Here is a 24,794-nt window from a genome sequence, read left to right as displayed (position 1 = left end):
CAACACCAAAAGCAGACTGATTATACTCTTTGCAGCCAAAGATGGAGAGGCTCTATACGGTCAGCAAAAACAAGACTGGGAGCTGACTGTGGCTCAGATCATGAATTCCTTATTGCCAAATTCAGACATAAATTGAAGAAAGTGGGGAAAACCACTAGACCATTCAGGTATGACCTAAATCAAATTCCTTATGATTATACAGTGGAAGTGAGAACTAGATTTAAGAGACTAGATCTGATAGATAGAGTGCCTGATGAACTATGGAATGAGGTTTGTGACATTGTACAGGAGACAAGGATCAAGACCATCCCCATGGAAAAGAAATGCAAAAAAAGCAAAATGGCTGTCTGGGGAGCCCTTACAAATAGCTGTGAAAAGGAGAGAAATGAAAAGCAAAGGAGAAAAGGAAAGATACTCCCATTTGAATGCAGAGTTCCAAAGAATAGCAAGGAGAGATAAGAAAGCCTTCCTCAGCGATCAATGCAAAGAAATAGAGGAAAACAACAGAATGGGAAAAACTAGCGATCTCTTCAAGAAAATTAGAGATACCAAGGGAACATTTCATGCAAAGATGGACTTGATAAAGGACAGAAATGGTATGGACCTAACAGAAGCAGAAGATATTAAGAAGAGGTGGCAAGAATACACAGAAGAACTGTACAAAAAAGATCTTCACGACCCAGATAATCATGATGGTGTGATCACTGACCTAGAGTCAGACATCCTGGAATGTGAAGTCAGGTTGGTCTTGGAAAGAATCACTATGAACAAAGCTAGTGGAGGTGATGGAATTCCAGTTGAGCTATTCCAAATCCTGAAAGATGATGCTGTGAAAGTGCTGCACTCAATATGCCGGCAAATTTGGAAAACTCAGCAGTGGCCACAGGACTGGAAAAGGTCAGTTTTCATTCCAGTCCCAAAGAAAGTCAATGCCAAAGAATGCTCAAACTACCGCATAATTGTACTCATCTCACACGCTAATAAAGTAATGCTCAAAATTCTCTAAGCCAGGCTTCAGCAATACGTGAACCATGAATTTCCAGATGTTCAAGCTGGTTTTGAAAAGGCAGAGGAACCAGAGATCAAATTGTCAACATCTGCTGGATCATGGAAAAGGAAGAGAGTTCCAGAAAAACATCTATTTCTGCTTTATTGACTATACCAAAACCTTTGACTGTGTGGATCACAATAAACTGTGGAAAATTCTGAAAGAGATGGGAATACCAGACCACTTGATCTGCCTCTTGAGAAACCTGTATGCAGGTCAGGAAGTGACAGTTAGAACTGGACATGGAATAGCACTCTGGTTTGTAATAGGAAAAGGAGTACGTCAAGGCTGTATATTGTCACCCTGCTTATTTAACTTCTATGCAGAGTACATCATGAGAAACGCTGGGCTGGAAGAAGCACAAGCTGTAATCAAGATTGCCGGGAGAAATATCGATAACCTCAGATATGCAGATTACACCACTCTTATGGCAGAAAGTGAAGAGAAACTAAAAAGCCTCTTGATGAAAGTGAAAGGGGAGAGTGAAAAAGTTGGCTTCAATCTCAACATTCAGAAAATGAAGATCATGGCATCAGGTCCCATCACTTCATGGGAAATAGATGGGGAACAGTGGAAACAGTGTCAGACTATTTTTCTCGGCTCCAAAATCAGTGCAGATGGTGACTGCAGCCATGAAATTAAAAGACGCTTACTCCTTGGAAGGAAAGTTATGACCAACCTAGATAGCATATTCAAAAGCAGGGACATTACTTTGCCTACAAGGTCTGTCTAGTCAAGGCTATGGTTTTTCCTGTGGTCATGTACAGAAGTGAAAGTTGGACTGTGAAGAAAGTTGAGCACTGAAGAATTGATGTTTTTGAACTGTGGTGTTGGATAAGACTCTTGAGAGTCCCTTGAACTGCAAAGAGATCCAACCAGTCCATTCTAAAGGAGATCAGTCCTGAGTGTTCTTTGGAAGGACTGATGCTAAAGCTGAAACTCCAATACTTTGGCCACCTCATGTGAAGAGTTGACTCATTGGAAAAGACTCTGATGCTGGGATGGATTGGGGGCAGGAGGAATAGGGGACGACAGAGGATGAGATGGCTGGATGGCATCACCGACTTGATGGACATGAGTTTGAGTGAACTCTGAGAGTTGGTGATGGACAGGGAGGCCTGGCGTGCTGCAATTCATGGGGTCACAAAGAGTCAGACATGACTGAGCGACTGAACTGATATGTTGACAGAATAATCATCTTTTTTCCTCCCATTCCCTGTGCCCAAACAATGAAAACCATGGGACAACTTGATAGTTAGAAGATAAAAATTTTAAGAAGCTGAAGAGAAATCATACATTAGCAAACATGCAAATTATACATTTGTAAACAGGCAAAGTTCTAGTCAGTACATATATGTTTGAACTACTTATGCAGGTGAAATTTTTGCTTTAGGATTAAAAAATTAATAGAAAAGAAAAAAATGTTGACAGATTTTCCTTCCTGATACTTTGAGACATACATCTGTCTTGCCCCGGCACTGCTGAAGTCTTAACACAGGATGCAATGATGTGTTCTCATTGCCTTCTTTGATATCTATTGAAGATACAGATGGATTGCATCCAAAATTAATAACTGTGCATCTTTCATTTAACAGTGCAGTGAATTTTCAGTCAATGGACCTACACGTGTATCTGAAATGATCAGTAAGTTTGAATGAAGCTAACCATAAAACCACAGAAAATATCTTCTTTACAAGTCATCTATATTTCTGTTTCAATGAGGTTGACCGCTATTAGACTGAGATTGTTTGAAAATAAATACAATGGTAAAATAAAAACTATTTATTCACATAATCTTCTTTGACATATTTCATGCAAAGATGGGCTCGATAAAGGACAGAAATGGTATGGACCTATCAGAAGCAGAAGATATTAAGAAGAGATGGCAAGAATACACAGAAGAACTGTACAAAAAAGATCTTCATGACCCAGATAATCACAATGGTGTGATCACTGACCTAGAGCCAGACATCCTAGAATGTGAAGTCAAGTGGGCCTTAGAAAGCATCACTACGAACAAAGCTAGTGGAGGTGATGGAATTCCAGTTGAACTATTCCAAATCCTGAACGATGATGCTGTGAAAGTGCTGCACTCAATATGCCAGCAAATTTGGAAAACTCAGCAGTGTCCACAGTACTGGAAAAGGTCAGTTTTCATTCCAATCCCAAAGAAAGGCAATGCCAAAGAATGCTCAAACCACCACACAATTGCACTCATCTCACACGCTAGTAAAGTAATGCTCAAAATTCTCCAAGCCAGGCTTCAGCAATATGTGAACCGTGAACTTCCTGATGTTCAAGCTGGTTTTAGAAAAGGCAGAGGAACCAGAGATCCAATTGCCAACATCCGCTGAATCATGGAAAAGGCAAGATAGTTCCAGAAATACATCTATTTCTGCTGTATTGACTATGGCAAAGCCTTTGACTGTGTGGATCACAATAAACTGTGGAAAATTCTGAAAGAGATGGGAATACCAGACCACCTGATCTGCCTCTTGAGAAATCTGTATGCAGGTCAGGAAGCAACAGTTAGAACTGGACATGGAACAACAGACTGGTTCCAAATAGGAAAAGGAGTACATCAAGGCTGTATATTGTCATCCTGTTTATTTAACTTATATGCAGAGTACATCATGAGAAACGCTGGACTGGAGGAAACACAAGCTGGAACCAAGATTGCCGGGAGAAATATCAATAACCTCAGATATGCAGATGACACCACCCTTATGGCAGAAAGTGAAGAGGAACTCAAAAGCCTCTTGATGAAGGTGAAAGTGGAGAGTGAAAAAGTTGGCTTAAAGCTCAACATTCAGAAAACAAAGATCATGGCAACTGGTCCCATCACTTCATGGGAAATAGATGGGGAAACAGTGGAAACAGTGTCAGACTTTATTTTTCTGGGCTCCAAAATCACTGCAGATGGTGACTGCAGCCATGAAATTAAAAGACGCTTACTCCTTGGAAGGAAAGTTATGACCAACCTAGATAGCATATTCAAAAGCAGACACATTACTTTGCCAACAAAGGTTTGTCTAGTCAAGGCTATGGTTTTTCCTGTGGTCATGTATGGATGTGAGAGTTGGACTGTGAAGAAGGCTGAGCACCGAAGAATTGATGCTTTTGAACTTGGTGTTGGAGAAGACTCTTGAGAGTCCCTTGGACTGCAAGGAGATCCAACCAGTCCATTCTAAAGATCAGCCCTGGGATTTCTTTGGAAGGAATGATGCTAAAGCTGAAACTCCAGTACTTTGGCCACCTCATGCGAAGAGTTGACTCATTGGAAAAGACCCTGATGCTGGGAGGGATTGGGGGCAAGAGGAGAAGGGGACGACAGAGGATGAGATGGCTGGATGGCATCACTGACTTGATAGACATGAGTCTGAGTGAACTCCGGGAGTTGGTGATGGACAGGGAGGCCTGGCGTGCTGCAATTCATGGGGTTGCAAAGAGTCGGACATGACTGAGTAACTGATCTTATCTGATCTAAACTATAAAAATGGGAAACACTTATTAACCATTAATCTGTCTTGTTAACCAAACTGTCTGGTAAATAGCAATGTCTATTAAGGGAATTTTTAGGAAGCAATTCAAATTTCTTTCAGCCTCTAGATAGGACCTTCAGATATTCTTGAAAATAGTCTAAAATTTTTAAAAGATCATAAGAGATTTATAAATAAAAATATTGACTCTATCATCTAAATAAATTTGGGCACAACTGATTCCCTGCATCCCTCCCTCCAAAAAAGCTGTCAATCACCAGTTTAGTTTAAATTCCAAGTAAAAAGCACAGGGAGTTTGGTTGTTGTTGTTGTTGCTAGTTTTATTTTTTTTTAATTGGTATTTATTATAATATGAACTTCAATAAACTCATTTATAGAGAGTTCTCCTTGTTGAGCATAGTCTTATTGCATAAGCTGTTACTTTGCTAATTTTACTAATTTTCAACTAAAGTTTTCCTTAGCTATAGATTCTAGTTTTACCATATTTTTTTAAAACAGACAATATAAAATAATTTTTAGGTCATTCATAAAGCTGAATTTAGAAAAGGCAGAGGAACCAGAGATCAAATTGCCAACATCCACTGGATCATAGAAAAAGCAAGAGAGTTCCAGAAAAACATCTACTTCTGCTTTATTGATTATGCCAAAGTCTTTGATCATAACAAACTGTGGAAAATTCTGAAAGAGATGGGAATACCAGACCACCTTCCGTTCAGTTCAGTTCAGTTGCTCAGTCGTGTCCAACTAACTCTCTGCAACCCCATGAACTGCAGCATGCCAGGCCTTCCTGTCCATCACCAACTCTCGGAGTTCCCCTAAACTCATGTCCATCAAGTCGATGATGCCATCCTCTGACAGAGGATGAGATCCTCTCTCGTCCCCTTCTCCTCCTGCCCTCAATCTTTCCCAGCATCAAGGTCTTTTCAAATGAGTCAGCTCTTTGCATCAGGTGGCCAAAGTATTGGAGTTTCAGCTTCAACATCAGTCCTTCCAATGAACACCCAGGACTGATCTCCTTTAGGATGGACTGGTTGGATCTCCTTGCAGACCACCTTACCTGCCTCCTGAGAAATCTGTATGCAGGTAAAGAAGCAGCTGTTAGAACTGGACATGGAACAAGGGACTGGTTCCAAATTGGGAAAGACCCTGATGCTGGGAAAGAATGAAGGCAGGAGGGGAGGGGGACAGCAGAGGATGAGATTGGTTGGATGGCATCACCGACTCGATAGACATGAATTTGACCAAGCTCCAGGAGCTGGTGATGGACAGAGAAGCCTGGCGTGCTGCAGTCCATGGGTCACAAAGAGTCGAACCCAACTTAGGGACTGAAGTGAATTCATAAAGAAGGAATAAGAAACTGCAATGTGTATGCTTTGAAATGCAGGTGTATTTTGTTCAAAATAAGCACAGTAAAATGCTCCATGTTCCTTCTGTATTACTGGGGGTTTTTGTACACTGTAATGATCTTTTCTTTTTTTTCTTGTTGCTATTTTTAGACTAATGTCAACCAAATTAGTTTCCAGTTTTGACCATGTCTCTGGAATAAAAACATATATCTCTGACTACCTCCTGGATATCCTAATTTTCTTAACACTTGGATGCATCATCTTCCCAAACCTAATCTAGTTCCTGCCCCATTAGATCTAGAATTCACAAATTAGATACTTGTAATTCAATTATGACTACTTGCTCTTTTTTCTTTTTCTTTTTACAATCAAACTTGATATTATGCTAGGTTATCTCTTAATTATGTTTTATAATTTATTATTGTTTGTGTTCATAACAATTATTATCATCTTTAGTCTATGTAGTTTCTTTCATACAAAAAGCACGCCATATCTTCATTCCAGTAATTTTTAAAGTTACTTCCCCCTGACTGAAACAATATTTCCGACTTTCTTAAACTAATTGTTAAAGAACATAGATTTGAAGTCAAAGCTAATTCCAACTCTCTCATTGATATTCTGTTTCAGCCTAGTGGCCACATCTGTTAAGTTTTTAAATTTTATTAAGTTAAAAAATTTTATATTTTAGCAACATTTAAATATTTGTTAAATATTTAGTATTTAACAATATTTAGGAAAATAATCAACATACAGAAAGCAATTAGAAAGTTTAATATTATTGGCACAACTTGCTATCATCTCCATCATGAATTGTTCAGTAAATCTTCACTATCTGTTCCACTGCTCCTTTGTTGGGATCCCATACAGCCTTATGCTTATTTCTTATATCACTTACTACAATATATCAATAGTTTCTCTTAACATGCCACCATACGGTAAGTTACTCTAGAGCAGAGTTTCCTACTTGCTTATCTATGCACACCCTTTAGCACAGCTTCTGGTACAAAGTGAGCATTTAATAAATATGCGTTGAACATAATTGTAAAAGCAGAAAATAATCAGGAGATTGTAAGCAGTCTTATTAATACATCAAAAATAAATAAGTAAAGAATGAATGAGTAAATGAACATTTATTAAATATTTTTGTGACAAGTGCTATTCCAGATACATACCAAAGGAAATATAGTAATCTTATGAGATAAGTATTATTATCTTCAATGGACAAGTAAGATAATTGAGATCCAAAGAGTTTATATGCCTAGATTATATTGCCAGTAAGAGTTGTAAATCAAATTGCAATTTTCAGCTCCAAATTGAAGTATCATTTCATGTAAAATAGAGAGTTATATATTAAAATCAAATTATTGATAAAGTTGATAATTTCTACTTTACTCTGGATCAGGATTTTTTTACCTAGAGTCTGAAGACAGCCTTTGCAGCATCCATAAATCTTCTATGAGTCCATGTACAATTGCATGTATGTCAATTTGCTAAGAATAAGCATCCATGGTTCTTTTTTTTGCTGCACCAGGTCTTCATTGCTGCCCGTGGGCTTTCTCTAAGTGCAGCACTTACGCTCTGTAGTTGCAGTGTGAGGGTTTAGTTACTCTGGCAACATGCAGAATCTTCCTAGACTGGGGATTGAACCTGTGTCATCTATATTGGTAGTTGGCTTCTTTACTACCAGAACACCAGAGAAGTCTGCATCCATGGTTCTTATCACAGTCTCAAAATAATTCATGACCTGAAAAACATCTAGATGATAGGTTTTTCATTTCTCAAAATATTTGATCAAACCAGTAAACTTTATGTTTTATTATTATTTATTGTCATCAGACCTGGAAGCCAAAGGGAGCCTTGGGTAACTTCTGTAGCTCAAAAGAGGACTGACTCTTCTGGGGAATAAGGTAATGGACTCATATGCTTCTTCCTGGGGTTGCTAGGTTGAAGTGTTTTAGTCTCCATTTTGCAGAAGCATCAGTGACATGCAGCAAATGCTGAAGGCATGATGAACCAAGAAACAGTGCTGCCTTTTGTCTTCATTTCAGACAAGAGCTTGCACTTGAGTGTACATTGACATGCTGCTTCTCTTGTGAGGAAATCTTGCTAAGAAAAAGATTGTCAACTAAACTAGCACGCCTAGTGATATGGTCTGTTTTCTCACCCCAGACTTGCAACAGTGTGTGGATTAGTGGCCGGTCCACAAGCCACACCTTGAGGGCCGCTACTCTGGGTTGTTGGGCATTTTTTCTAGTTGTGTTTTTTTTCTGTGTAACTTCAAGCTCTGGTGTCTAAACTTGATTCTTTGAGTCTTCTGAAGATTCTCTGAACTGTATGGCCCTTTTTTTTCTTGTAGTAGCTCCAATAAGTCTGTTTTCTGCAATGAATATGGTTCTATGAAAATGTGTAGCTGATAATTTTATCCAGTGGTCAGGGAGACAGCAGACTTCAAGTCGCACTATTATTTTAAGTGCAGGTTTTTAACCTGCATTTTGCTTGCACTTTTAGGTCTTGGTTTGCTTTTGAATGCATCCTACGCTGCCTCCTATGGTTACCTCAGATTAATATTCCTTTTGTTCATGCAAATAATCCTTTGAAGAACACTGAGTTCTCAAATTTCCTTCATGATTGTTTTACCTTCAGCTGTCCTATCTTGCCTTGCTTTATATATATATTTTAAAGCTTGGGAGTGGCAATTGTTTAATAATTATATTATACCTAAAATAACTATGGTTATGTAGCACTTGTTAAGAATTACATCCATGTGAAACTGTTCACATCTAAATAATATGTTTCTAAAAGAATAACAAATTATATACCTTCAAAGTGAGCCAGGGAAACATAAAAGCCCAGAAAAGGTCACACACTCCTAAATTAGCTAACCAAAGACAAACAGGGATTTCCCTGAAGCCATTTTCTAAGCAAATTCACCAAACAGCTCTTTCTTCCCTACTGTGAGCATGTGAAAGCCTATGACTTCCTAGGGCTTTACCCAACTTAGACAATTTTAGATTCTTAGTTTTTTAATCACATTATCTATAAAATATTGTGAAACTTTTTATCACTGGAAACATGCTTCCATGATTACAGGCTACTCTTTATTTTGATGGAACTCCATTGGAAATAGTGGAGGCTTTACAAGAGGAGTCTACTTTCTGATTATTTTATTAAGGACTTAGGAGCAAACTGGATATTGAAAATCATTGACCTATGAAAGCAAAGCTCAGAACATTTTGGTTACCAAAAGAGAACTGATAACATTACAAAAATGTTAAGTAAGAAAGATAACTAAAAGAATGATGAATGAAAAGAGGTCTAAATGTCCTACCAGACACTGAACTAGTCACAACCTTATTACAAAAATTAAGCCAGAGGATTCTCCTGGTCTCTAAGTAGTGATTTTAAGAATTCATAAAATTTAAAATATATTTTAATCAAATCAAACAAAATATAGCATTGTTGAAAAAACAAGGTATTTAGATTTGAATACAATAAAATGTGGTTCTCCTTTACCACTTCTCTTCCACTCCTCAAATTTATCTACTCTTTAACAATTAGGCTTCCCTCCTTTTAACCCTTTCTTCTTGTGGAAATACAGGGTACCAAGCATTCCATGGACTCCTCTGCATTTTTGAGCCTCCTTGTATTTAGCAAGTATGTTTGACTGATTATGTCTGTAAAATATAAGGAGAAATAATGTGACCCTTTTAAGTAAAGACAGTGAATTGGAAGAATTGAAAGCTCTTTCAATTCTTCAGTGGCTGTTTTCCTCCTGCTTAGATCAACCAATCAAGCCTATTGTTCGGGTAGCAGAGAAGGCAGAGGATTAAATGGTCAGGATCACCAAGTCAGTGGGGAGGACAACTACACTACAGATTTGGCCACAACAATGAACTTATGACAGTAAGTCATAAGTTCTTATTGCTTTAAATCACCGAGATTTAAAGACTATGTATTAGTCTAGAAAAATCTTTGCTATTCTAATATACCTGTGTATATAACATACATATAGAGAAAGACAAAGACTATATAAAAATACTTTTATTTCTATTTCTTCAAAATTGAGATGATAGTATGAATACTAATCTACAACTTGCTTTCACAAGCAACGGTATCTTTTGGTTATCCCAAGAGGAATTTAACATCTTTCATATTAACAAAGCATGTAATGAGCAGCTGACACTCAGAACAAATGTTTGCTTTAGTAATGGATAAGTATTTATAAATATCCTATAAAACCTATTCAATCAAATGATGATCTGTGATAATATTGATAATCAAGGCTTATTTTATAGTTTCTTTACTAAATTATATTAAACATTGTAACTCATAAGAAATGTTAAATTTGTTTCAAAGATTCGTTTTTCTCATTTAGATCACTTAAGATATCATTGCTCCTAACATATTTGTTTTATGCAGAAAAAGTAGTAGTTTCCAAAAGTTACTATTTTTTGTTTTGTTTATGCCAGGTGCTAATCGGTACATTTTATTCCCCCATCATCTAATAGATATAGGCATCTAAGAGTTGACAGGGAGAAAAAAAGAAAATGTCAGGACTTAAGAGTTCCAAACAAAAGAAATCCCTGCTTGTTCCCAAATTTAAAAATCTAATCCCCTGTTTTGAGATTTAAGTTCTCATTGGTTCCTATTTTAGTTGATATGATTACAAGAAGAACACCAGTGACTATTTTTATTCCTGAATCTTGGAGTGTCAATATGGTGAGACGTGTTCAACTAAATGTGAATGGATTTTGTTTAATTCTGTGAGAATGCTTGATAGGTTTATCTGCAGGTAAAACTGTTAGTTTTACGGTTAATTGGGTTAGGCTGATAACTTGTTTTCTTTTCCACACAAGTGATTCTTTTAAAGCAAAAGTGAGGAGCAAAATTCACAAACAAAGTCACCGGATCAACCAGTTTGGTTAAATGGCAGCCTTTATACCTGCCATTCAAGTAACTTCAACAAACATTACTGTAATTGCTAGTGTGGACTTGACCTTGAAAAAGAGGTAGCTAGAGGATTATCTGGTGTATTGTTCAATAAACTGCATCTTCAAGCCACCCAGACTTTAAACGCAGCAGGATGTTATAGTGTTGTTTTCAAATCCTGTTTTTAGGATGATCAAACATTTCACAGAGCCTGCTCAGGGATTCCTCTTTGGCATATTACATGCTGAAAATGATTACTTCACTCCAGACGACTATATTTTACAGCTCTTGTTTGTTCCATAAGTTTGGAATGGGTACAGTTCTGCCAACACAAAACATTTACTTTCTCTACATTCATACAAAAGAAATTTTGGCCAGCTCTGCTGTCTATACTCTCTAAAAACTTCCTAAAGAAGAAATTCTTATTCAAAGAGATAAAGGAAATGAAGCACAAGTTACACAAACTTTTGAGTTTGTGGGAAGAAAAAGTGAGTGATGACTGAAAGTGTGAATCAACTGTATTTATTAAAACAGTGATTTTTTTCCACTCAGATCACCAAGGAAATGTGCAGGTTCCAGTATGAACCATCAATTAACTCAACTGACAGCAGCTCCAATATTTCCCAGTCAGGACTCATATCCCTTCATTGGAAGAAAGAGTACACTTTCTCCATGGCTTTTTAAAAAATTTTGAATTAGCATAGTTTCTTTACATTGTGTTAATTTCTGCTGTACAAGAAAGTGAATCAGCTACATGTTTACATGTATCCCCTCCCTCTTGCACTTCCTTCCCACCCCTACCTCCATCTCTCCCCCTTCCCACCCACCTAAGTCACCACAGAGCACTGAGCTGAGCTCCCTGTGCTCTACAGTAGTTCCCACTAGCTATTCATTTTATACATGGCAGTGCATATAAGTCAATCTTCACGACTACCAAGTTCAACCAAGTAGATTTACAAAGAAAACTATGAACAATCACGCAGTATTGTATTTGATTTACTTTGATATCCCCAGCATAGAATTTAGTTGCCATTTTTTTTTAAATGAAGTTAGTTGCCAGAGCTGCTGTGAAAGGACCAGTTTCAAGCAGCAGTGGCTAAACCATCACTATTCAAATTATGGCTCAGGTTCCAGCAATGTTGGCATCACCTGAGAACTTATTAGAAATACACTCTCAAGCCTGGTCCCAGACCTACTAAATCAGAATCTGCATTCTAACAAGACCACCAGGTTATTTATAAATCACATTAAAGTCTGGGAAGCACAAGACTAAATAAACCCATTCTGATTTCTCCATAACAGGCCTGCCTTTGTGTTCATGGATTCTGTGGCTTAGGCTGTCATAGGTGACTACTCCTAAATTCATTCAATAACTCATTCAATACATGAGCACTTAGTATTTGCCGACACTCTTCTAGTCTCTTCTCAATATACATAAAAATCATAGCTTTAGTTGGGCTGTTGAGATAAAGCCCCAGTGTCCATAAACAAATAAACCACATTATTTCTACAGAAAATTTTGACGCATTATCCTTGTTAATTCTTTGGTGAAGCAGAATTTAAACAAATAGAGAAGGCTTGCAGTCAATAATTACTTATTGATGGTCTACAAATTACATTTTTTCTCTTTACCTGTTCAGAATGGGTGAAATGGCAGTATTACCTAAGTAGCTATAAATAAATCGGTATTTTAGTTACAGTAAGCTTTCTCTCTGGATATCTGTTTCCAGGGTAATCCTTGCATAAGACACATAAAAACATTTAATCAGTCACAGAGGACTAAATATGAAAATAATTACAAAATTACAATTCATAGAGAAAATGATTAGTCTTACAGCAAAACATGTAGTTATAGAAATTATGAGTTAACTTATCTGTCACCTTCAAACATTGGACTTACATTCCTAAAAGGAAGTCCCATTACACAGTTAAACCTGTAAGAAAAACCAGAACAAATCAGTGATGCCATTTAGTAACCTTAACTACATGGTACACAGAATTTCTATGGCATTGTTAATATTTTAATTAGTATTCAAGTATTCAGTAATGAGATAATTCATTCATAAGTGTCATTGTCAGACTTCAAGGATAATAAAACTAGCATAAGCTATAAATGATAAATTGTTCTCCATCATTTCATCTATGTTTTATATGTATACATATACACACATGTATAAATATACATATATTTATAGACATGCACACATACAGCATCCTGAGTACATCAGTGGTTATATTGGTAATGAACGAAGAATAAAAATGTTTAAATTCATTCCAGATATGGATTTATGAAATATACAAATAGCTTCTGGAAGAGCCTTCATTTTCTTGTATCTGTGAGTATGTCCGTGGATATTTCTTTGATTCCTGTATTTAAGCCTCGGGAATCCTACTTTGTTTCAGATTCCACCCCATTTATAACTTCAATAAGCATCCATTGAGCATCTACTAGGAATCTACGAGGAACTCTATAAGAAACTCCAATACTTTGGCCACCTGATGCGAAGAACCAACTCATTGGAAAAGACCCTGATGCTGGGAAAGATTGAAGGCAGGAGGAGAAGGGGACAACAGAGGATGAGATGGTTGGATGGCATCACTGACTCGATGGATGTGAGTTTGAGTAAGCTCTAGGAGTTGGTAATGGACAGGGAAGCCTGGAGTGCTGCAGTCTATGGGATATCAAAGGGTCAGACATGACTGAGTGACTTAACTGAACTGCCCTGAAAAACTGAGTCATAAAATTAGCTGTGTGCTCCCCTAGATTCAATTATCAACTGCATTTGTAAAAATCAGGGACAGTGGCATGAAGAAGATCATGGTTGAATTTGATGACAGTATATTTATGATAAGCAAATATAGGTTTGGTAGTGAAAATAAAAAAGTTGCCCCAGATTCAGGAAAAGTCTGATTATTCTGTAGCCATGGTTAAAAGGACTAACTAAGCATCTGAGATGTTGTCAACCCACATGCATTTGTGAATGTTTGTCAGTGCCTATACTCTATGCTACCCACTCCAGTACTCTTGCTTGGAGACTCCCCACGGACAGAGGAGTTGGGCTGCAGTCTGTAGGGTCACTAAGAGTCAGACACAGCTGAAGCAACTTAGCAGGCAGCAGGCAGGCATACTCTATGCTTCCCCTAAAGTCATACGAGATAAGTTTTTTGTTCTGCTCCAAAAGACTGTACCTGACTGACATAGTTCTCCTGCGATAAATTGTTTTGTGCTGTTTATTCTAGGTATTTTGTGATGGTCTCATTGGTTTTGACAATGGATAGCATATCTGGTAAGAAGAGAAAGACACCCTTGACTGTTCAGCTTCTTTCTAGCAGAATATCCTGTAATGCTCTCTGACTAAATCATGGCATTCTCCCCATGTGATCTTCAAGCATCTCCTGAGAGCTTGCTAGAAATGCAAATTCTTGAACCTCTCCAGACTTACTGGACAAGGGATATCTTTAACAATTCTGCTAAAATTTAGAGACACTGTTAGGAGGTACAGAGCCTACATATTGCTAAGATTCAAACCCCTGGAATACCACCTCCTAAATATTGTGACCTGGGTAATTCACTTAACTGTTCTGTGCTGTGACTTCTGAAATAATTAGAGGATCATATAGTACACACATAATACTTAACATCTAAGGTTATTGTGAAGAGTAAAGAACATAATGACTTTAAAGTGTTTAATCTGGCATGTTGTAAGTGCTGTATAATTACTAGCTATTTTATTATATTTATTATTAGTAGTAGTTATTAAAGCCATTCATGTATAACTTGATAAATTCACTGATAACTATATTCAAGAATACACCAATTATATACAAGGAATATAGGCAGCATTTTGTAAAGCATCTTACTCACGGTAATCAGCCACAGTTTAGTTGAGAGAATCATTTAAACAAATGCTAATAACAAAAAATAAAAAGTAAACGGTATTAACCTCAGATTACCAGCTTAGGTGATGAAGACCAGTGCTGCTCAAATTATTCAAGGTGAAAAATCAGTTTTTCATTTTTTCCCCAGTCTGTCTTGGACTGATTTAACTTGTGACTCACACAGAATTTAAACAAAACAGAAATGAGTCTATATCTTGTTTTGTGAAATGAGTCCCCTGATCCTGTGTTTGTATGTCATGAGCAGTGCCAAACATGAAAGTATCTAAACTCTTGCTCTCAATTTTGTAAATATGTTACCAGCAATTAGGTACAACAATTCATAGATCACATTTTCAGTACAATCAAAATAAACGATAAAGATAGCTGACTTCAGACAACAAATATGTTTTCTTCCTTTTCCATATGCCAATTAATACATGCATGTATATGCACACACTTAGCTTTCATTCAAATTTATGTTAAAATAAGAAATCTTTAAAATTAATAACATGATGCCACTCTTCATATAATGAATATTTTTATACTAAAGTTAACTACTAAAATGGATCACTTCTTAGTATCTAAAACTGAATATGCCACCAAAATATGGAATATGGAGTACTATGTTTAAGAAATTAAGTGAGATACTTGCTTCAGGACACTTGTCATCGAAAGCAACAAGTACATTGCTCAGTGATGAATATTTGAGGACTGTGAGTGATGATATTTTCATTAAACTAAAGACAGGTTCTTAATTATCTTTTTGCCATTCATGGCTTTCACAATTCTATTTGGGAGTTTTCATGTGAGTGAGTGTGTATTGAAACGCTTTTTCCCACCTAGTTTTATCGAGATATATCTGATATATAACACTGTGTAAGATTAAGGTATACCTCTTGATGACTTGAAATATATATATACAAATACATATATTTATATTTTGAACTGATCACCATAATAAGGTTAGTTTTCACTTCTCATCTCATGTCATTTCCTCTGTGTGTATGTGGTGAGAACATTTAAGATTTACTCATTTAGAAACTTCTAAGTATGTAATAGACTATTATTCACTATAGTCACCATTCATCTTATAACTGAAAATTTGTATCCCCTTACCAACATCGCCCTGCTTCCCCTGGTAACCACCATTCTGCTCTCTGTTTCAATGTGTTCAGCCTTGTTAGACTGCAAATATAAATGAGATCATACAGTATTTGTCTTTCTGTCTGATTTGTTTCACTTAATAAAATGCCCACAAGGAACATCCATGATGTCACAAATGTCAATTCTCTCTTGCTTTCTGTAATATTCATTAAGATTCTTATTTATAATTTATCATTTGTGTCTTGAAAATTTTAAATGTATACATGACAAATTAATTTCAAATAAGAAGTATTAAATTTATCAATAATGTAAAATAATAATGATAATTTTATTGATAATTAATATTACATCATACATGGTATTATAACTATTCTGCAGTAGGTGGGTTGTCTGCTTGGTGGCTATATAATAGGGTTAATGATGACCTCTTCTAAGAGGGCTTAAGCTAGTGGAGGTGGTGGAATTCTAGTTGAGCTATTTCAAAATTTAAAAGATTATGCTCTGAAAGCACTGCACTCAATATGCCAGCAAATTTGGAGAACTCAGCAGTGACCACAGGACTGGAAAATGTCAGGTTTCATTCCAATCCCTAAGAAAGACAATGCCAAAGAATGTTCAAACCACCTCACCATTGCAATCATCTCAAACACTAGCAAAGTAATGCTCAAAGTTCTCCAAGCCAGGCTTCAACAGTACGTGACCCATGACTTCCAGATGTTCAAGATGGATTTAGAAAAGGCAGTGTAACCAGAGATCGAATTACCAACATCCGCTGGATTATTTAAAAAGCAAGAGAGTTCCAGAAAAAAACATCTACTTCTGCTTTATTGACTATGCCAAAGCCTTTAACTGTGTGGATCACAACAAACTGTGGAAAATCCCTTAAGAGATGGCAATAGCAGGCCACCTTACCTGTCTCCTGATAAATTAGTATACAGGTCAAGAAGCAACAGTTAGAATAGGACATGGAAAAACAGATTGGTTCCAAATTGGGAAAGGAGTACGTCAAGGCTGTATATTGTCACCCTGCTTATTTAACATCTATGCAGAGTACATCAGGCAAAATGCCAGGCTGTATGAAGCACAAGCTAGAATAGCCTCAAATACACAGATGACACCACCCTTATGATAGAAAGTGAAGAGCAACTAAAGAGCCTCTTGATGAAAGTGAAAAAGGAGAGTGAAAAAGCTGGCTTAAAATTCAACATTCAGAAAACTAAGATCATGGCATCTGGTCCCATTACTTCATGGGAAATAGATGGGGAAACAGTGGAAACAGTGACAGACTTTAGTTTCTTGGGCTCCAAAATCATAGCAGATGGTGACTGCAGCCATGAAATTAAAAGACGCTTACTCCTTGGAAGGAAAGTTGTGACCAACCTAGAGGTCATATTAAAAAGCAGAGATATTACTTTGTCAACAAAGATCCATCTAGTCAAGGCTATGGTTTTTCCAGTGGTCATGTATAGACGTGAGAGTTGGACTATAAATAAGGGTGAGCACCAAAAAATTGATGCTTTTGAACTGTGGTGTTGGAGAAGACTCTTGAGAGTCCCTTGGACTGCAAGGAGATCCAACCAGTGCATCCTAAAGGAAATCAGTCCTGAGTGTTCATTGGAAGGACTGATGCTTGTTCAGTTCAGTTCAGTCACTCAGTCATGTCCGACTCTTTGTGAACCCATGAACTGCAGCACACCAGGCCTCCCTGTCCATCACCAACTCCTGGAGTCCACCCATGTCCATTGTGTCGGTGATGCCATCCAACCATCTCATCCTCTGTCGTCCCCTTCTCCTCCTGCCCTTAATCTTTCCCAGCATCAGGGTCTTTTCAAATGAGTCAGCTCTCCGTATCAGGTGGTCAAAGTATTGGAGTTTTAGCTACAACATCAGTCCTTCCAATGAACACCCAGGACTAATTTCCTTTAAGATGGACTGGTTGGATCTCCTGGCAGTCCAAGGGACTCTCAAGAGTCTTCTCCAACACCACAGTTCAAAAGCATCAATTCTTCAGCACTCAGCTTTCCTTATAGTCCAACTCTCACATCCATACATGAGCACTGGAAAAACCATAGCCTTGACTAGACAGACCTTTGTTGGCAAAGTAATGTCTCTGCTTTTTAATATGTTGTCTAAGTTGGTCATAACTTTCCTTCCAAGGAGTAAGCAACTTTTAATTTCATGGCTGCAATCGCCATCCGCAGTGATATGGGAGCTCAGAAAAATAAAGTCTGACACTGTTTCCACTGTTTACCCATCTATTTGCCATCAAGTGATGGGACTGGATGCTGTGATCTTAGTTTTCTGAATGTTGAGCTTTAAGCCAACTTTTTCACTTTCCTCTTTCACTTTCATCAAGAGGCTCTTTAGTTGCTCTTTACTTTCTGCCATAAGGGTGGTGTCATCTGCATACCTGAGGTTACTGATATTTCTCCAAGCAATCTTGATTCCAGCTTGTGCTTCTTCCAGCCCAGCATTTCTCATGACATACTCTCCACAGACGTCAAATAAGCAGGGTGACAATATACAGCCTTGACATAATCCTTTTCCTATTTGGAACCACTCTGTTGTTCCATGTCCAGTCTAACTGTTGCTTCCTGACCTGTATACAGGTTTCTCAAGAGGCAGGTCAGGCGGTCTGGTATTCCCATCTCTTTCAGTATTTTCCACAGTTTATTGTGATCCACACACCTGATGTGAAGAGCTGACTCATTTGAAAAGACCCTGATGCTGGGAAAGATTTAAGGCAGGAGGAGAAGGGGACGACAGAGGATGAGATGGTTGGATGGCATCACTGACTTGATGGACATGAGTTTGATCAAGCTCTGGGAGTTGGTGATAGACAGGGAAGCCTGGCATGCTGCGGTCCCTGGGGTTGCAAAGAGTTAGACACGAATGAGCCATTGAACTGAACTGAAGTGATATGATAAAATCATATGGTAAATATTTATATAAAATAATATTTCTAATAGAAAATGTTAGATGAAATTCTGCATATCCAATAAAGCTAGTATTTATAGCAACATTGAGCATGCTTATTTGGTAAAGGATGATAGGAAAATAGAAATTACTAACCTTGGAAATTGCCCCACCAATTGGATATTCATGGCCTTCTGAACAGCTGCGAGTTTTATGCCAGTCACTATAGGTTCTGTTCCTTATTGTAAGCCCATTGGTGACTACATATTCACCATTTTCTAACACTTTTAAGCCAGTGATAATGTTTATAAAATTTAGACCTCAACATTCACTCATTAAAAAAAAAAAAAAAAAAAAGGTAGCTTTTTTTCTGTTTCTCTGCTCCTCTACATACTCTTTTGTTTTAAACTATCTTTCCTGGACATGGTATTTTGATTATGAACAAGGGAGTCCAGTGTAAAGGTTTTTTCTTTGTTAAAGAAAGTCACTTAATGCCAAATAGTAACAAGTGTTATCATAATATCACAATTTCACTCTAACAGTTTGTTCTTAAAAGTTGGCAGGACTTATTCAACAACAAATACAGTTGAATTAAATCAATCATTTCATTAAGCAATATGATTTACAATACATACTTTATAATGTTTCATGGCCAGATTAATGTGTAAAATAGGATGTGTGGAGATGACCTTTATTTTCCCGTAACTCAGTGAATGTTATTCTTTGTCTCCATTTCTGCTGATTTTGAGAAATTTAATCTTGCTAATTCATGAACACAGTTGCCTCTGGTTTAACACTCTGTCTCTCATCTTTTAAAATGTGCTAGCTCTCAGATTCTCCGTTTTTCTTTTTCCTCCCTGTTCATTGAGGCGATCTAATTTGCCAGGACCTCATTTTTGTCCTGGAATCAGAAGACAACAATCTGATCTGAGGGCCCCACTGCAGACTGATCCTTTGATGACTAGTTGAATCATTCAGAATAGGTGAGGTGTCACCGTCAGCCCCAAACTTCAGTGCTGAAAAAAACAGAAGTTTCTTCCTTTCTCATGCTCTAAGACCAGAGTGGATCAAAAGATGGGTTTGTCTAGATGTCTTACCACTGACTTTGCCCCCCAGGAGGTTCCATCATCCCACAGTGGTGGTATTTAAACCCATTTCCACAACTGCCATGGCCGAGAAGATTGAGAGAAATCCACACACACTAGCAATAAATGCTTCCTCCACAGTGACACATATTACAGATTGTCACATCTCACTGACCAAAAACCAAGTTGCCGTGCCTAAACTTCAAAGTGCAATCTTTTCCAGTGGCCTCAGCCAACTATCAATGAATAATGGATATTTCAGTCATTACAAGAAAATAAGTAACTGAGTACGAGATTCTTGGCATGCTGGGTTTTATTTCTCTTGAAAAATAACCTTATTATTTATTACCTTCCAATGTCAAATAATAATGCCTATGCCACTGTGATTATTTTTTCTTTCTGGCAACTTATTCTCTTAAGTTGGAAACATACATTTATTTTTTCTTTTATCCTTGGAGTTCACACATTTTGCAAGGATTTACATAGTGTTGTAGGTCTTCTTATTAAATCAGCCTGTAACTTACTCAGCCCTCTTAATTGTTAGAATCAAATATACTCTCAGGTTAGGAAAATTTATGTCTAGAAGTTGTTTCATAATGACCTCACTCCCATCCCTTCCTTTGCCTCCTCTAAATCACCTTTTGCTGCTCTTGCTCTTAAAGCTATTCTCGTGTATTTTCTTTTCTTTGTGATTTCTCTTTCTCTTTCTTTCCTGTGTTTTGAGATATTTTTGTACTTATTTCATCCAGTCTCAACAATAACCATTCTCTGTTTTAACATATTTGGTTTGTTAGTTGCCAAATCCACAATTTAGTTTCTGTGGGTGTGTAATATTGCATCTGTATGTTTTTTATGCATTTTCCCTCCCTCCGTCCCTCCCTTCTTCCCTTCCTTCCTTTCTTTTAAAAACAGTTCAGTTTCTCATTTGCTTGTATGTCACTGGGCATGTATTCTGTATTTCAACCTGACCCTTTTCTCTCTGGCTGCTATGGCTCCTTAAATGAATGGGAGGTTATTTTTCTCAAGCAGCTCACTGCAGCTCAGCCCTGATGGCTGGAACTTATTTAGGACAGGGATTCTCCACAGGATAAAAGGCCAAAGGGTTATCTTCTTTATTTTTATCTTGTGGTATCTTTAATAGCAGGCTATCAGCCTCTTCCCGAAATACACAAAGCAGTCTCTCTGTTTTGTTTTCCCTGCCTTTTTACATAGGCTGGATCAGGAAAGAATGAGCCAAAAATCTAGTTTTGGCCTTTAGGGGTCAAGTTGACCAGGATCATTTAAAAGGAGTGATCATCAACTTTCTTTGTTGACAGAGTCCACGGGTTGTCACACGCCCAGGTCTTCTTAAGACCCCCCACTTTCCTACCCATCCTCTGGGCTTTGCTATCTTTCTTCAGTCACTGGAGGAGCCTATAGGAGACAGACCCACACAGAGCCAGAGATGTAGCCAGACGCGGTCACCTACTAACCTCAGGAGCTACCAGGCTCAGAGTGACAAATGGCTTGAAATTGAGAGCATGAGGAAAGGGGGGTCTTTACGTTCCTTCGTTGTTGTTATTATTGTTTAACTTGAGGAGATATGAGCTAGTAAAAATGTCATTTAAAATACACTGAAATATATGCAATATATAATAACTAGAGTATTCGAGTTCACACGAGCATGGCACAAAAAGGCAGAATAAAACAGAATAGTGGGCACAGCGGATTACGTGTCTGAGAGGCACCCCCCTTTCCTTCTTGATGCCAAAGCCTCTATTTTTTTCAGATGGTTACCCTGGCACATGTTAGGTGTAGAGAATCTTTCCACCTCCCAGGGTGACCATTGCCTAAGTGGGATAGTCAAGGTGGTATCTATTCCTCTGCCAGTATCTGCTTGAGGCTTGCAAATGTGATTCCTCTTCTGGGAGGCAAAATTTGCTTAATGGCTTCTTGAAAAGTTCTGGTCATTGATAAAAAATAGATACAGGCTGGGAAAGGTCCCTACTATTCATAAGCTATCATTGTGTCTCCTGCAAATACTTTCTGAATTTATCAACTTTGGTTCTACTACTCTTCTGTGAACTCTTTATTATCTGAGCATTTGTATGGATCCTCTGAACCTTGCAGCTAAAAATAATGCCTACAACACATGTTATATAAAAAGAATATGGATGTTGGATCAGATCTAAATTTAAATGGAAGCTCTGCTACTTATTTGATCACATCATCTGCTCTTTTGCCTACTTCATTGGTTTGTGATAAATATTATGTTTGATAGTTTATATAAAACTCCATAGATGCCTGCATGTATTAAATACTACCTTGTGGTTACCCCATGGTGTAAGTGGTTCAACTCCTCACCCCAAATTTTATTCAGATGTTGAAACAAATGACACCATGAATGCAGTGAGAGGGTCTGAAAAAGTTTGTTACCTCATCATGAGGCTTTCCAGGGAGGATTGGTGCTCCCAAGCAAGTTTGAAAATAACTTAGAGAGCAGAGAGGGACAATTGACTTGGCGGGTGAGTCTTGGCTGTGGGGTCCCAGGCAGGTAGTTTGCTAGTCCGAAATTCCCACTGGTACAAGACAGGCAACTTGAGAGCTTTTTATTGATTTTCCCAGAAGTGAGGCAAGGAAGCAAAAGAGAGGATTTTGAAAGCTATCAGCAACCAGACATCAAAACTGGAGTCAGAATCCATTGCAGATGCTCATTAAATATTCCTTCCTCCTCTCCAACCCCTAGCATCATTTTCAATGACACAACATGAAACAGTGATTAGGGATTCCTTTGAGAGAGAGAGAGAGAGGAAATGTACTTTTGAGAGTAAACATAACCGATGTCATTATTACTTTACTTTTGTCTTTTTTTTTCAAGGAACAGAAAACACAGGAACTCATTTTACATGCCTCTTAATCCTAATGTGAAACACCTATCAGATCTCATTTTTGGATGAGATTTAATGTGTGGCTCATCAAATAGATAGTAACTATTTGATGTTACTATCAAATGAATAAATGAATGAGTGACTGAGGAAATACTTTCCTGTTGGCCCCATGTAGCTTCTATGTTTAATTTCCATAAGTCTGAAAATTTTGTTAGGCAGACACTAAAGAGAAATTTCCCTTTTTACATGATGTTCTTTTCTTTGGGTTTAGGTTGCCTTCATATTGACAGTTAACAAATTATTTTGCAAACTTAAAACCAAAGAAAAACTACTATGTTATTTTTCACTAAGAAAATTCTGGTTCATTTTAAAATGAAATACACGTATATGTTAAAAATGCATATATATGTAGATGTGTATATAGATATGTCAGTATCAATGTGGTCAAAATCTGGAAGCGTATTCTGCCAACTGTTACTCGTATTTACTATCACAGCATTCATGTGTGATGGAAAGCACATGTGTATTGGATGAGTGGAGAGCAAACTTTCACCTGATGGTTAACTGGGATTTTTTTTTTTTTTTTACTTAAATAATAATCATGGTGGGATCATGAGCAACTTTTTTCTTTTGATTCTCAGTAATATTTCAACCAATATTAAGAATAAAGCACATTGGGATGTACAGATCTAGAAAGTTATCCATAATATTGTAAGGGAAAACATAAGTTACAAAGAAAAGTTTATGTCTCATTTTTTGCTGAATATATAATAGTTTAGGGTTAGGGTTAGAGGCTAAATGTGTATATACCAAACCATGGTGTTGGGGACAGGATTAGAAAAAGTGTTCATGATTTGTTATGTGTATTTCATAATGTTTGAAATAAAAACAATTAAAATAGTAAAAAATAAATAACCATTCACAAAACAAAAAACCAAAACAAAACATCAAAGTGAGGCAGCACTAAGAGCACTGGCATTTCTTTCTTTTGTGGGTAGTTTCATCTGGTTACACCCCAGCAGCACTTGCAGGCACACAGCTAACATCAGGCACAGCAGGACCCAGGGGCTTGGTGCCAGAGTGTTCACAAGGCAAGGAGAGGCAGCACCTTCCTCTCTATTTGCTTTAAAGATCAAAAAGATGCATGCAGCCACATCACACATTAATGCACAAAGATAAATGATCATGAGTTTTTGGCTTTCTATTACCTTTGAGCCAATGCACCTAAGACAGTAAATGTTTAAAATATTGGTGACTTGGCCAGCTATCTCTCACTTAGGCTGGGGATGAAGGTTCATTATATTATCCCATCTCTTCCAAAATTGACTAGGCATGCCATGCAAAAATTTGACTATATGCTTCTTTCTGCACTATCACACAACCTTGTCAGTGCAATCTTTTTACATGTTCTCCTGCTCTTTATATCAAAAAAAGTTCATCTTTTCTGTTCACTGCCATGAGTTTTTGGAATACAGAAGCACGAGGAACCACCTCATCAACTCTCTATGCCTTGATGTACGGGGAGCCTTGGCTGCCAAGCCTCCCTTCTCGACACTGCTTTCCCTCGGCTACCCAAAACAGGTCTAAACACTTGCTCACTGGTCCTGAACAACACACAGACCAGCTCTAGAGCTATTTACACAACACAACACAACACAGTCTGTTTCCTATTTCAGGAGGGATGAGCAAGCGTAAATTCACTTTCCAAACTAATCTGTAGTCACTCCACAGGTTACCAGTATTCTTTGTTTAGCCTGTGGTCCAAACTTTCTTTAGGTTAGAGTGAATTATGAGGTTTGACCATCAATTGGGTTGGAGACATTCCCAGCAGTGACAAGAAGAGGCAGAGCTCAGATTTCTGAAAGCAAAGAGTTTAAAAATCTAGAAGATGCTCTAAACTGTGAGGTTTCTCTCCTTCACACATCAGCTAAAGGAGAAAGATAAACTGATTTAGAAGAAAAGCTTAAAAGTAGGAACTAAGAAAATGAGATCCTGTTTCATCTTGGTCACTGACCGAGTACTTGCATGAGTGTGTTTATTACTCTTAGGCTCTGGACCTCAGATTCTTTCATTGTAAAGTCAGGAAATCAGTTTGCTAAAGTCCCTTCCACCTCCAGCTT

The sequence above is a fragment of the Bos indicus x Bos taurus genome, chromosome 9 (genome assembly GCF_003369695.1).
Source record: "Bos indicus x Bos taurus breed Angus x Brahman F1 hybrid chromosome 9, Bos_hybrid_MaternalHap_v2.0, whole genome shotgun sequence".
Classification (NCBI taxonomy): domain Eukaryota; kingdom Metazoa; phylum Chordata; class Mammalia; order Artiodactyla; family Bovidae; genus Bos; species Bos indicus x Bos taurus.
The sequence above is the reverse complement of the archived record's forward strand: the minus strand, read 5'-3'. Positions refer to the sequence as shown.